Genomic DNA, 13,035 nt, shown 5'->3' on the forward strand with positions numbered 1-13,035 from the left:
GTCACGTGGCCAGCGTGACATCGCTGCTCTGGCGAGCCAGAGCCACACACGGAAACGCCGATTACCTTCCCGCTGGTAAGCGGTCCCTATTTATCTACTTGCACCCGGAGGTGCTTTCGAACTGCTAGGTTGGCAGGCGCTGGGACCGAGCAGCGGGAGCGCACCCCGCCGCAGGGATTCGAACCGCCGACCTTTCGATCGGCAAGTCCTAGGCGCTGAGGCTTTAACCCACAGCGCCACCTGCGTCCTGAGGAGGTCTAAGAAACAAGCAAATGAAAAGATGTAAAATGGGATGTGTATTTTTCTTTTTTCTCTTTTTTTTCCTCTTTTTTTTCCCTTAGTTTTTTCTTTTCTTCTTTCTGTTGTATTTTTTTCTGTTTTTAATGTATCTATGTATTTTTGAAACTTTGAATAAATATCATTTTTTTTAAAAAATGAAATTTATGAACCTAAGTTGTCTCCATTAACTTCATTGGGTTTACTCTGAGTAGGACTAGCATTCAATACCACCCATTGGTTATCCGACATAGAATCACTGAATTGTAGAGTTGGACGGGATACCAAAGGCCATCTAGTCCAGCCCCGAGCAATGCAGGAATCCTGTCCACAGCTGACCCTGGATGGGCTCGAACCACCTCTGAATTTGCAGACTGAGTTATTAGTCCTTTAAATTGTACACTGCTTTTAAGCTCTACACAACATGGAACTAATATACCTAGCATGTCTCCAGTTTCGTGTTAAATCAATACAACACCAATGCAATTATCACAGACAAACTGTTCATTCACACTTCATATAAATATTCCATTTCATACATCACTCTGTGCTTTGGGGGGGGGGGGCATTCATCTCTCTCTTGCCCATTTGGCTGGTGCAAGGAGTATGTGATAACTTTACAATCAATTTGCCTTTCAAAACAAGAAAGAATTGTTCCCAGAGAACATCTTCCTGCTTTTAATTTTGTTTCAGATTAGAATCTTTACCCTTTTCTGAGACTTTGTCCCTAGTCAGGTGCAATCTAATCCACTACAAATTGATGTGATGCATAGTAGTAGTAGTAGTAGTAATAATAATAATAATAATAATTGCTAGAAATATTAGTCTACCTGATGTCTGTTGCATTTTCTAATTAAGCCGCTTTAAAACCAGGAGAATTAAGTGTGCATGTCTGCATGTGCCATGCCTGGAAGAGGAGTGACCCTCAGTGGCAAGACAGCAGTAGTGTACTCATTTCATAATTTTTCTCTCGTCGTCATAGAGAAGACTGTCTGCTTTTCTACTTTGTCATAGAAGGGCAGCCTGCAGGTGAATTGTCCCAACAGGCTGCTGGCAATTAACACCTGGTCCAGGTATGATGGTGCAAATGAATCCAGACAGTAAAGTTTCTGGGTGAAACAGATCCAGAGCATGAATCACACTGAGTCTGGCACTCAAGACTGCACACCTGTATGTGCAGCACTGAAATGACAGACTGCGTCCTTGAGTATGACTAATTACCAGTCTGGGATGGAGTGGAGATTTAATCTACCCTGACCAGGGAGGGGACAGCCTGGGTCCAGGCTACCTGTTTTTCCAGGAAGGTATAGAGTCAAACCAGATGACTACTTCTTCTCCTTTGTGGCAGACACACCCGAACTAAAAGTAGTGAGATTACTTGAGCAATTTACTAGCATTTTTTTCACTATATTGCTCTGAATAAGGGCATCTGACAAGAAACACATAATCTGACATTTTATTTCTGGTCATTTTACACAGTAGCCAATGCACTAAAAGGTATCCATACTCTGTGCTGATGTGTTTGCTAATGTTTACATCAGGCATGATAGAAGCTGCAGTGCAACACCATCTGGGGGGGGGGGGCTACACCCTCCCACAATCCCTAGTGTAGACGACCAGATAAAATAGATACGTAAGATATTTGAAAGACATCAAAAGACCATCAGAATGCACTGGTTCCTTACAAATGGCAGGAAGAATGGAAAAATGCAGTGCATGCCTACAGCCATCCAATGTCTTTGGCTTGATTTGGTTCTAGTATGTCTCAGTGAGACTAATGAGTAAAGAATTGACTAAAGTCCTTTCCAACTCCGTGAAAAAAATGAGCATTCAAAAACCTATCAAAGAATGAAGAGTGGCATTAGAATAATAGAATCAGGGAATTTTAGAGTTGGAAGGGACCCTGAGTATCATCTAGTCCAGGCTTCCTCAACCTTGGGCCTCCAGATGTTTTGAGACTACAATTCCCATCATCCCTGACCACTGGTCCTGCTAGCTGGGGATCATGAGAGTTGCAGGCCAAAAACATCTGGAGGGATGGGGCTGAGGAAGCCTGATCTAGTCCAACCCCCTGAAATGCAGGAATATGCAGCTGTCCCATATGGGGATCAAACCTGCAACCTTATCAGCACCATGGTCTAACCAACTGAACTATCCAGTTGTGGATGCATTACATGGAGTTTTATTTTACACAAACATGTTAGGATTGTGCTGCCCAGGCATGGTCATATGCCCAGCAACTATAGAGTGAAGTCCCTTAAAAATAATGGGACTTAGATCTGAATAAACGTATTTAGGATTGCTTTGTTAGGCTCCTAAATGTATGTGATGTTGGTCAAATGACTTTTGCACTTTGAAAATGTTGTCCCTCTCTAGCCAATACTATGGACAACATGCTGTAAGAGGCAGCTCTCACCCACGATCTGTAGATAAGATTGATCCAAAAGTCTGTTTTTTTCCTACAGTGCAAACATACGTCAACAGCTAATCCAGTTTAAATAAGAAAACAATGTCACTACCGTATAGATTCTGTTACCACTTTATCTTGAAGATTACCTTCAGATATCCTTTCCACAGTCACAGCCGAGTTGCATAATGACCCAATTAAAAGCATGGCAATAGGCATCAAAGCCAAATGTCAGCAAAGTATCCCAAATTAATCTCCTGTGCATGTCTATCACACTGATTTCAATCAGCCTACTTTGTTGGGGCAGGTGTTGAGTACCTGATTCCTAGGCCAGTGTGATGTTGTTCAGGAGAAGAATCACACCATATTGGTTTTCCACCAATACGTTGGTTTCCTATTAACTACAGTGGTACCTCAGGTTACAGATGCTTCAGGAGACTGACCCTGAAACTCCAGCAGCTGCAGAATGCCTTACGGGGTCCTCACCATGGGATCACATTCACCCGGTACTATACAGCTGCACTGGCTCCCAGTGGAGTACAGGATCAGGTTTAAGGTGCTGGTTTTAACCTTTAAAGCCCTATACGGCCTAGGACCCTCGTACCTATGGGACCACCTCTCCTGGTATGTCCCACGGAGGACATTACGCTCTTCAAATAAAAACATCTTGGAGATCCCGGGCCACAGGGTGGTTAGGCTGGCCTCAACCAGAGCCAGGGCTTTTTTGGCTGTGGCCCCGATCTGGTGGAACGCTCTGTCACAAGAGACTAGGGCCCTGCAGGACTTGACATCTTTCCGCAGGGCCTGCAAGACAGAGCTGTTCCACCAGACCTTTGGCCAAGGCACAGTCTGACCCCCTCCTTCGTTAATCCTCACAGAACTCTAGCCCAATGGTTGCCATTAATTTGATTTTGAATTGATTTTAGAATAAATTGGTTTTAGAATGCATTTCAATTAATTGATTGTGATTTTATGTAAACTGTGTTATTTTTATTGTTGTTAGCCACTCTGAGCCCAGCTTCGGCTGGGGAGGGCGGGATATAAATAAAATATTATTATTATTATTATTACAGACACTTCAGGTTAGACTCTGCTAACCAAGAAATAGTACCTCGGGTTAAGAACTTTACCTCAGGATGAGAACAGAACCACGGTGGCAGTGTGGCAGCAGCGGGAGGCCCCATTAGCTAAAGTGGTAACTCAGGTTAAGAACAGTTTCAGGTTAAGAACAAACCTCCAGAACGAATTAAGTTCTTAACCTGAGGTACCACTGTATGTTGCTCCGAATATATACTTTATATTTGACTTTCTTCAGTAATGTTTTATTTTGGAGTGCTCTGTCTGGTGTTTTAATGTGTTGTAAACTGCTTTGAGATTTTTCTTCAAAAATATAAAGTGGTATAGAAATGAAATTAACAACATTCCTTTGGAGGGTGGGCTCTATTCCCACAAGCATGGTGCAGAGGGAAAACCCTTCCATTTATAATCCTATGTTTCAGTGGCAGCTTCTTATGAAGGGGTGAGGTGGAACCACCATTTTCCAATTCATATCACTAGCTATAAGCAGTGCTTTTTTTCCTGGGGTACTCAGAGGTATGTAGTACCAGCACATCCCCCCCCCCTAGAAGAAAAGCACTGGTTAAAAGTGTGGCACTTATTGAAAAAACTTCATGGTGAGTACCGGCACCTATTTTTTCTAGAAGAAAAGCACAAGGTTACAAGGGATGCTGCTTCATAAAGCTGGCAACTATACAGTCATCAGTGGTGCATATTTTGCTAGAACTGTCATGCATAATCCTATAATTATCTGGAAGATTATGGTTAGGAAATACTTTGACTTTCACTGATGTTCAGTGACAAAGCTCGTATTGCTGCCATGCACTGTGCAATTGTTATTCTGTGGTAGAGCACAGGGAAGCAACACGTAAGCCAGTTCAGAGTGATATATTGTTTCAGCTACCTCTTTTGTAAAAAAGAACCCTGCCATCAACCAAGCAGAAAAGATTGCAGGTATTCTCATATTTCTTTGTACAACTTGGGCTTCTGACAATTAAATTCAATAGGACTGCAATTTCTGCAGATAAGCAGATGGTAAGGCAATGCACTAAGAATTATAATAATCAGGAAAGAATGTTGCTGAGGTATGAATTTATGTTTCCAAGTCATAAAGACTTGGATTTTTATGGAGATTAACTACGTTATGGGCTTGTGTTCATCAAAATAACTGGAACCAGGTTAGTTGAGCTGTGTCATTGGGCTTCCTAGAACACATCTAGCTTTCTAGACCAAATCATTTTTAATTACTGATGCTTTGCTTTGTGGAAGAACCTCCCACCCCCAGGGTAGGTTATGCTGTTCTAAAACATCTTCAAAAATCCATGTTTGGTGTTTGTACTATAAACGAATGGTATTTTTAAAAATTAACTGCAGTGAAGATAACCATGGAATTAAAGAAATGATCTGAGCCTCTCATCATGCTAAACTATAATCTCCTCAATAAACCAATGTTGTCCCCATACCCCCAAACTGCCATAAAGTTACAGTTCAACAATGCAATCCTTTTCATTGTCTACAGAGCAGTAAGTATGATTGAGTTAAATTGGATTACTTCCAGGTAAATTATGTATGGAATTGCAGCCTAAGTCTATCCTAAATCAGGGAGGGGAGCCCGCAAACCTCCAGATGCTGCTGGACTACATCCCCATCATCCCTTGATCATTGGCCATGCTGGCTGGGGCTAACTTGAGTTGGAAATCCAACAACATCTGGACAGCCACAGGTTCCCTACCCATTCTCTAAAGCACCACATTATTACTCGGAACTCAATGTTGGTTTGTTACTTAGGCTGGCAATACTCCTGCCTCCATTAAACATTGATTTACTTCAGCATACACTCTTATACTGCAAGATTTAGGAGCTGAAACAGAGGTTACTTTTCAACTGAACAATAGATAATAGATAGATATTTTGACTACTATCTCTGGTTCACACATGTCCATCAAACAACGTCTGGAACATTAGGAGATTATTGCAGTAGTGAATAAACCATCATGGACAGAATTTCACTGTCACCATTAATAATTTATAAAATGCCTAAATTTTACTTCATGTATTTATTTTTTAAAAAATAAAGTTCATGAGTTTTCGACTTGCGTTCTAAAAAGGCACAACACCAAAGGAAAAGATAGGAAGGGAAAAAGAAAACAAGAAAACTCAGGCATTAGTTCTTAAGTGAACTAAGCTTTTATAATGACCGGTTTGAACGAAAACAGTACATATAACCTAATGCCAATTATTGATAATCTTTTCAATTTCAATTTTATATTTTTGTAGCATAATTTTATAAACAGAAAAGACACTTCAAGGCCTAGGTTTCACCATCACCAAACAAACCCATTTGCTATTACTACAAGTGTAATAGTAATCACTTTTCAAATGGTTATATACAAAGTACATGCATAAGATCGCATAAAGGCAGACTTTTATAAAGGAAGGCAAGTTTGAATGAAATGTATCTGTTGAAATCATTTCTGCCTCAGGAATATTAAATCAGGTGAGGAATTATCTACCTTATTCAAAAGATAACAACATATAATCCATTTTATCAAATTCTGATTTCAAACACATTAACAATTTCCAGAAGCCTAACAGAAAATTGGGGGGGGGGGTGTAGGATAAGACCCTTCTATTAATGGATGTTTATGAAAGTCATGACATGGCCAAACCATTCCTCTCATTCTTGTTTTGACTGCAAGATAAATTGAGTGGCAGCTGGGATCATTCTCTGGAGCTTCTGCTTGTTTAGTTGCCTGATTAATGGCGAGTGCTCTACTTAGTTTAATTTATTCCATCCAAGCCTTTATGTTCCCTTCAGCGTCCAAAGTAAAGTTTATGTCCAGGTGCACCTGCAAAATAAAATGGCTCCATATTGAAAACAACTGCAGTTTAACTTCAGACTGAGTCCCCATGGAGTTCGTTGCACAGAGACATGGACGATCAAACTGATAATGGTTTAAAAGCTCAGATTAAAGGTTGCTTGATGATGGCTGCCAACCTTGGCTCTGCCTTAGCAGACAGCCCTGTGGAATGTGTTCCATACTCTTTTTAATGATAAAACAGCCCTTTTCCTTTGAACAAGAATTATACAGGCTGCATGGACATTTCTAGAGGGTCCCTTCCTGCAGCTGTCCTGAAGACTTCTGCTAGTGCTATAGCTTCACTATGTATTTCCTATGTGTTTATTTACAATCTACCTTTCTTCCAAGAAGCTCAAGGCAACACACAACACTGTGAGGTTGGTTAGATCAAAGAAGAAGAAGAAGAAGGAGGAGGAGGAGGAGGAGGAGGAGCAGCAGCAGCAGCAGCAGCAACTGGGTCATCCAATGACCTTGATGGCAGAGTGTGATTTGAACCAGGGTCTCCCCAGTTCTGCCCTGGCAAATCAGATCACCACATCACACAGGTTTTCAGTGCGTACTAGCCATCTGAAGTCCCATGGACTGCAAGAAGATCAAACCTATCCATTCTTAAGGAAATCAGCCCTGAGTGCTCACTGGAAGGACAGATCCTGAAGCTGAAGCTCCAATACTTTGGCCACCTCATGAGAAGAGAAGACTCCCAGGAAAACACCCTGATGTTGGGAAAGATGGAGGGCACAAGGAGAAGGGGACGACAGAGGACAAGATGGTTGGACAATGTTCTCAAAGCTACCAGCATGAGTTTGACCAAACTGCAGGAGGCAGTGGAAGACAGAAGTGTGTGGCGTGCTCTGGTCCATGGGGTCACGAAGAGTCGGACACGACTAAACGACTAAACGACAACAGCCATCTGAAGAGATGCTTGTATCATCACCACAAAAGGAAATGGGGTTGTGATGCTAGCAAAAAAATGTCAATTTTAATAAGTTCTTTAATAAGTTCAAATGGTGAAAGAACAACTTTTTAGAAAAACAACACAAAGCTTTCAAAATGCTGCTGATAGTTGCACTTCTTCCTGCACCTTCCCACACATCCCTGATATTGTTTATCAGTGAACCAGAATGTTCTTTATAGTCAGCATATGGGGGCAACAGAGTTTGCTGACAGTGCTTATCAATAAGTCATTCTTATTCTCCCTCATACAGTGGTTTCCAAACTCATTGCTTGCTGTCTCACCTTAAGATGAGAAGACACTGTTACACATACTTTAATCTGTGTAGCTGTGTAGCTGTATTGGAGAAGGGATGCAGGGACTGCATTCCCTTCTAAGTAATTTGTGAGGGCCACATGCATGTGGTGAACATGGCTAGAGGCAAAAGTAGATGGAGAAGAAATGTAAGTTTTGCCTTCTGCAGTATCATAGTTTCTTAACATTCTCTGGTCCATGGGGTCACAAAGAGTCGGACACGACTAAACAACTAAACAACAACAACAAAACCCACACAACCCTCTCTATAATTCGTCCTGATGAGGAAGTGCTATTATCAGACAGAATTCAAGAATACAATCCAACTTCAGGATATGAGGTTTGGGCCATCGAGGGTTTTGGCCTGGGGAGATTTCAGAGGACCAGATACAGAGCCCTAGAGGACTGCATTTCATCTCCAGACCTGAGGTTCCCCACTACTGGTCTAATACATCTAATCTAATGCATCCTTTTGGTACAGAGCAGACCTGGAATCAGATGGGGAGTTCAAAAATCAACAGGTCTCATCACAAAGTATGCACTGACTTCATTTCTTCAACCCAGGGGACACCATCTTAGCATGCCTTGCTGTTCTGTCTCCACCACCCACAGCTGGAGAGGACAGCAAAATCAGACTCTGGCCTCATGACCTCTGGACAAATGTACTTCCACCATCCACTTGTATATTTGAGTTAATTCTGGTCTCTGGCAATTTAGCAATCTTCAACAGAAAATGGCACCAGCACCCTTGGACAGCTGTCAGGGTCCCAGGAGCTTCGCAACACCATCCTGGAAATGAATGAGGAGCCCACCTGATTAACTCAGGCTGAAATCATGCCCCCCACATGGAAAAGAAAACAAGTTGAGGTCCCTCAAAAATCAGGGCTCTCTCTCTCTCTCTGTGTGTGTGTGTGTGAGAGAGAGAGAGAGAGAGAATTTGCACCTTCCCCCCATTCTCGATTGTACTGGAAAATGGCTCCCATTATTGCTTTTCTATTTGGGATTTTTTCAGGCTGTATCTGTCCTATTTCATTGCCAAACACTTTTTCTGTGTTTATAATAGATGACACAAGTGCCTTGTGGAACTGCACGACAATGAAAACATTCTTTTGGCAGTTTTGCTTTTTGAAATAAGATTGAATCACAATTGTTAAATAGGATCTAATAGTGTTTGATACTGAGCCTATAAATTCATGTCAAACAGAATCTGAGTCATCGATCAAATCTTTTGACCAAGTTGAAAAACAATTTTGTTTTGGCCCATTCAGCTTTTTCTGTCCCTGAAATCCCTTGGAAAATTCAGGTGGGTTGGTAAAACTGAAGGATAAAGAAGTCCTAGAGAAGATAGTCATATTTTCCTCAATGTAAAAATCCATCATTAGGACAAGACCCATCAGCAGACATAATATGAAAGGATGGTTCCTAAGTGTATCTTTTGCTGCTAATTAATTTCTCATTTTCTTCCTTTTTTTCCTTCTTATTTACTACTTATTTTTCCCCCTTCACATCTATTATAAAACATATCACAAATTTGCAATAAAGAAAACCATTTTTAATTAACAATATCCTATTTTAATAAATATGCTGAATATTATGACTATATATCTAACAATAAACAACTCCTCAACCTTAATCTCATAATCCATTTCATGCCACTAGTTACAATTTAGATCAATTAAATTATTTGAGAACTCCTCCACTTATCTGTATCCATATTATGTCTTTCCTTCATGAATGCTCTAAAAAGTGCCATAATGAGGTGTACTCTTAAGGTAAAGGTAAAGGTACCCCTGCCCGTACGGGCCAGTCTTGACAGACTCTGGGGTTGTGCGCCCATCTCACTTAAGAGGCCGAGGGCCAGCGCTGTCCAGAGACACTTCCGGGTCACGTGGCCAGCGTGACATCGCTGCTCTGGCGAGCCAGAGCCGCACACGGAAACGCCGTTTACCTTCCCGCTGGTAAGCGGTCCCTATTTATCTACTTGCACCCGGAGGTGCTTTCGAACTGCTAGGTGTACTCTTACTTTCCGTCAAATAGGCATGTTCTGTCCATTTAAGACACTTCTGTCATCTTTCAAACTCTCCCAATCCAGTACTACTACTCTGTTTACTTCTTTGATTCAGCATCTTGTTAGGAACAAGTGCACAGCTGGACTTGCAACCGCAGTTGTGCAGGGCATGGCTTCTTCCAAGGCCCTGACTCCAGCAGAGTGAGCAGAAAGGAGGATGGTCAGCTATAGGTAGCAACAAGTGCATGTGTACATGTGGAAAACCACCAGGTGCAGAACCACACTAAAAGGGAAGCTTTTAATGTTTGATGTATTACAGTATTTTAATTTTTTTTTGGAAGCCGCCCAGAGTGGGCGGGGTATAAATAATAAATTATTATTAATTATTATTATTATTATTACCCCACCCATATTCCTAAACTTTCTCTGCTGGTCATGTGCAAAGCTGCATCAGTTTGGCTGCTCTCGGTCCAGGGATCTGACTGGATGCTGGTGCTGGTGGTTCAGCATCCCAGCTGGGAGGAGGAAGTAGGGCTGTGATTCCTGCATGCAGGGGGTTGGACTAGATGATCCTTGGATCCCTTCCAACTCTTCAATTCTATGATTCTATTTGTGCATGAAACCTACATTCCCAGTGCAACATTATGGTCGCATAGCCATGATTCAAACAAAGATGTGAGTCAATGTTTGAGTATGGACCTACATTTGCTGTCCAATTCTGCCATCTCCTCAGCCCTGTCCTCTACCTCTGCTGTCCCCTCCGAGCTTGATGAAATGACAATAGAGAGCTCAACAGGTCTCACAGACTGATGTCCCCCAATCGTCCAGCTCCACCAAAGAGGGAACATCTCCAGCTGCTTCTGGAGATGGAGAGGGTTGAGCTCCACCCTCAGGCAATGGGTACCATTCTGGTGGCACTGTGTGATATGAAAGTACAGTAATCACAACAATAATGTGGGTGCTTGCTTCTGAAGTTCCTTCTCTCCCTCGCTCTGCATAGATAGTTGCCGTGCAATGCACTGATCAGTTGGGCAAGCAAGCCAAAATGCCCTTCTCTGCACAGAATTGAAATGTTCCCAATTCTGCAGAAAAGTATAACTGGGAAGATATATTTCCTGTTCCACCACCTCTACACAGGTCAACCAGGGTGCTGACGAGGACCCAGAGGAAAATTCCCACGAGAGACAACAGGAATCCATCTGATTTCACACCCTCCTGGGGCCAACCATTTTACTAAATTCTGCTCCCCTGCAGAGAGCAGAGGCCATCACTAGCTTAATCCTATCTAGATAGTGATCTGTCCATGACATGGGCACTATACTGGGATGCTTCGCCTGTGCATCACCTGTCCAGGAAAGAAAGCAAATTGAGATCATGAACTGCCACAAATGTTTCCCACCTAGCCCCAAGCATAGACCCTGATCACAACAGCACATTCCCATTCCTCAAACACACACACAATTCTGGATCTCCAGCTAATCTTATCCAAGCAGAGACAAAGGGCTGCTTAACCCAATCTTCCTCAGTATGAACAGCAGCAGAAGTTCTGCAAGAGTTCTGTATGCCACAAAAGTCCCCCTGCTCCTATACAACCCCGTTGTTCATTCCTGTGCCAGCCAGCAACCTAGCAAGTGGGAATGAGCAACTGACACACCCAAGACGTATCTAATTTTATGCCAAATTAGTCAGTGAGAGAGATGCTGCTGGCCCTCCAGCAATTGGTAGAATATGCCTAACGGCACAATCCCATGCACATCTCTACTCAGAAGCAAGTTCTCCTGAGTTCACTGGAGCTTGTTTCCCATAAGAAGATGTGTGTGACTGCGCTGATTACTCTGTGGGAACACAGGATCTGAGGGGGAGGAGTTACAGCTGAGAGGGAGCCCAGCTGAGGGAGGATTTGGCAACCAGCAGCAGTCAAACTTAGCTCAGTACAGATCTTGGGAGCTTGCAAACAGGGGCCTCCAGCTATTGGTAGAATATGGCTAACGGCACAATCCCATGCACATCTCTACTCAGAAGCAAGTTCTCCTGAGTTCACTGGAGCTTGTTTCCAGTAAGAAGGTGTGTGTGGCTGATTACTCTGTGGGAACACAGGATCTGAGGGGGAGCAGTTACATCTGAGAGGTGAGTAAGCAACCAGCAGCAGTCAAACTTAGCTCAGTGCAGATCCTGGGAGCTTGCAAACAGGGGGGTTTAGGCCTCCCCCTTAATCTCCCCTGCTAGAGTTCTGTCTCTTGGTGAGCATAGGACCAGAGGCATGGAAGGTGAGGGAGCTGCTACAGTGACCTGTAACAGCTGCGCCATGTTTGTCATTCTGCCAGAGAACAAGCAACAGTACACTTTGTAGCAAGTGCAAGCTGGCTGTCTTGCTGCAAGAGAAGGTGCAGTAACTTGAGGCCCACCTAGCCACACCTCAAGCAGCAGGACAACATGCAGAGTTACTTGATAGAGCTGAGTTGACTGAGACTGAGCACCAAGATAGAAGGGGTGGCCCCAGCATGGAGAAAGATTGCCCATTGCAAGAGTCTAACCCCTGGAGGAATGTAGGGTGGTTACTAATACATTTAGACCAGAGCAGACAATACATATATATTGCCCAGTCCTATTTTCTGGTTTAAAAATGCCTGAGTTGGGTACGGAGTTGAGTCTGGCCCACTGCTTTCCCTTTGCCAACTATAGCAACCCCACTCACAATTTCACATGTTAAAGGAAATGTCTGTTTAGTTTGTCCTAAGCCTATATGGTCTAACTTGTCCATTTTCAAAGTTAGCCTTCACAATGCGCTTGAGTCATTGGAGGCCACTAGCAGAGACTTCCCCCTACAGCTCAGTGATCGGGCAGGAATCTAATGAATAAGCTGTCCTGGACCCTTGCAAATCAATACAAAACCCTGTATACATGCACATATTGTGCAGACACAAACTGTTCAGCTGCAACCCATTGCAGGTTACCAGTAGTCATTCACACAGAAAGTTAGACATATCTGGGGTGGGTGTAACATGTGTTGCTATCTTACTATGCGACTCACCTACTTGGAAGCAACTTCTTTGCAGGAATTTCACCATCTGTAAATCAGGTGTTGACAAGTGGTGCGGGCATGGGGAGAGCAAGGAAAGAAAGGGGGCTGGGTTTTGTCTGTCTTGTCTTCTTTTGTTTGTGTGCCAGGGATTCCTAGAAC

General features: G+C 42.9%; 1 protein-coding gene and 1 long non-coding RNA gene across 2 annotated transcripts in view; both read right to left on the minus strand.

The window, feature by feature from the left end:
• The window catches only part of SLC35D3 (solute carrier family 35 member D3), a 231,550-nt gene that overhangs the window by 156,538 nt on the left and 61,977 nt on the right, over positions 1 to 13,035 (minus strand). The window lies entirely within an intron of this gene.
• On the minus strand, positions 5,908 to 13,008 carry LOC307213345. Its single transcript, XR_013837483.1, has 2 exons — positions 12,886 to 13,008; positions 5,908 to 6,588 (listed from the first exon to the last, which is right to left on the minus strand). It is a non-coding gene; the product is annotated as an uncharacterized lncRNA (long non-coding RNA).

Source organism: Podarcis cretensis (assembly GCF_951804945.1).
Source record: "Podarcis cretensis genome assembly, chromosome: 3".
NCBI lineage: Eukaryota > Metazoa > Chordata > Lepidosauria > Squamata > Lacertidae > Podarcis > Podarcis cretensis.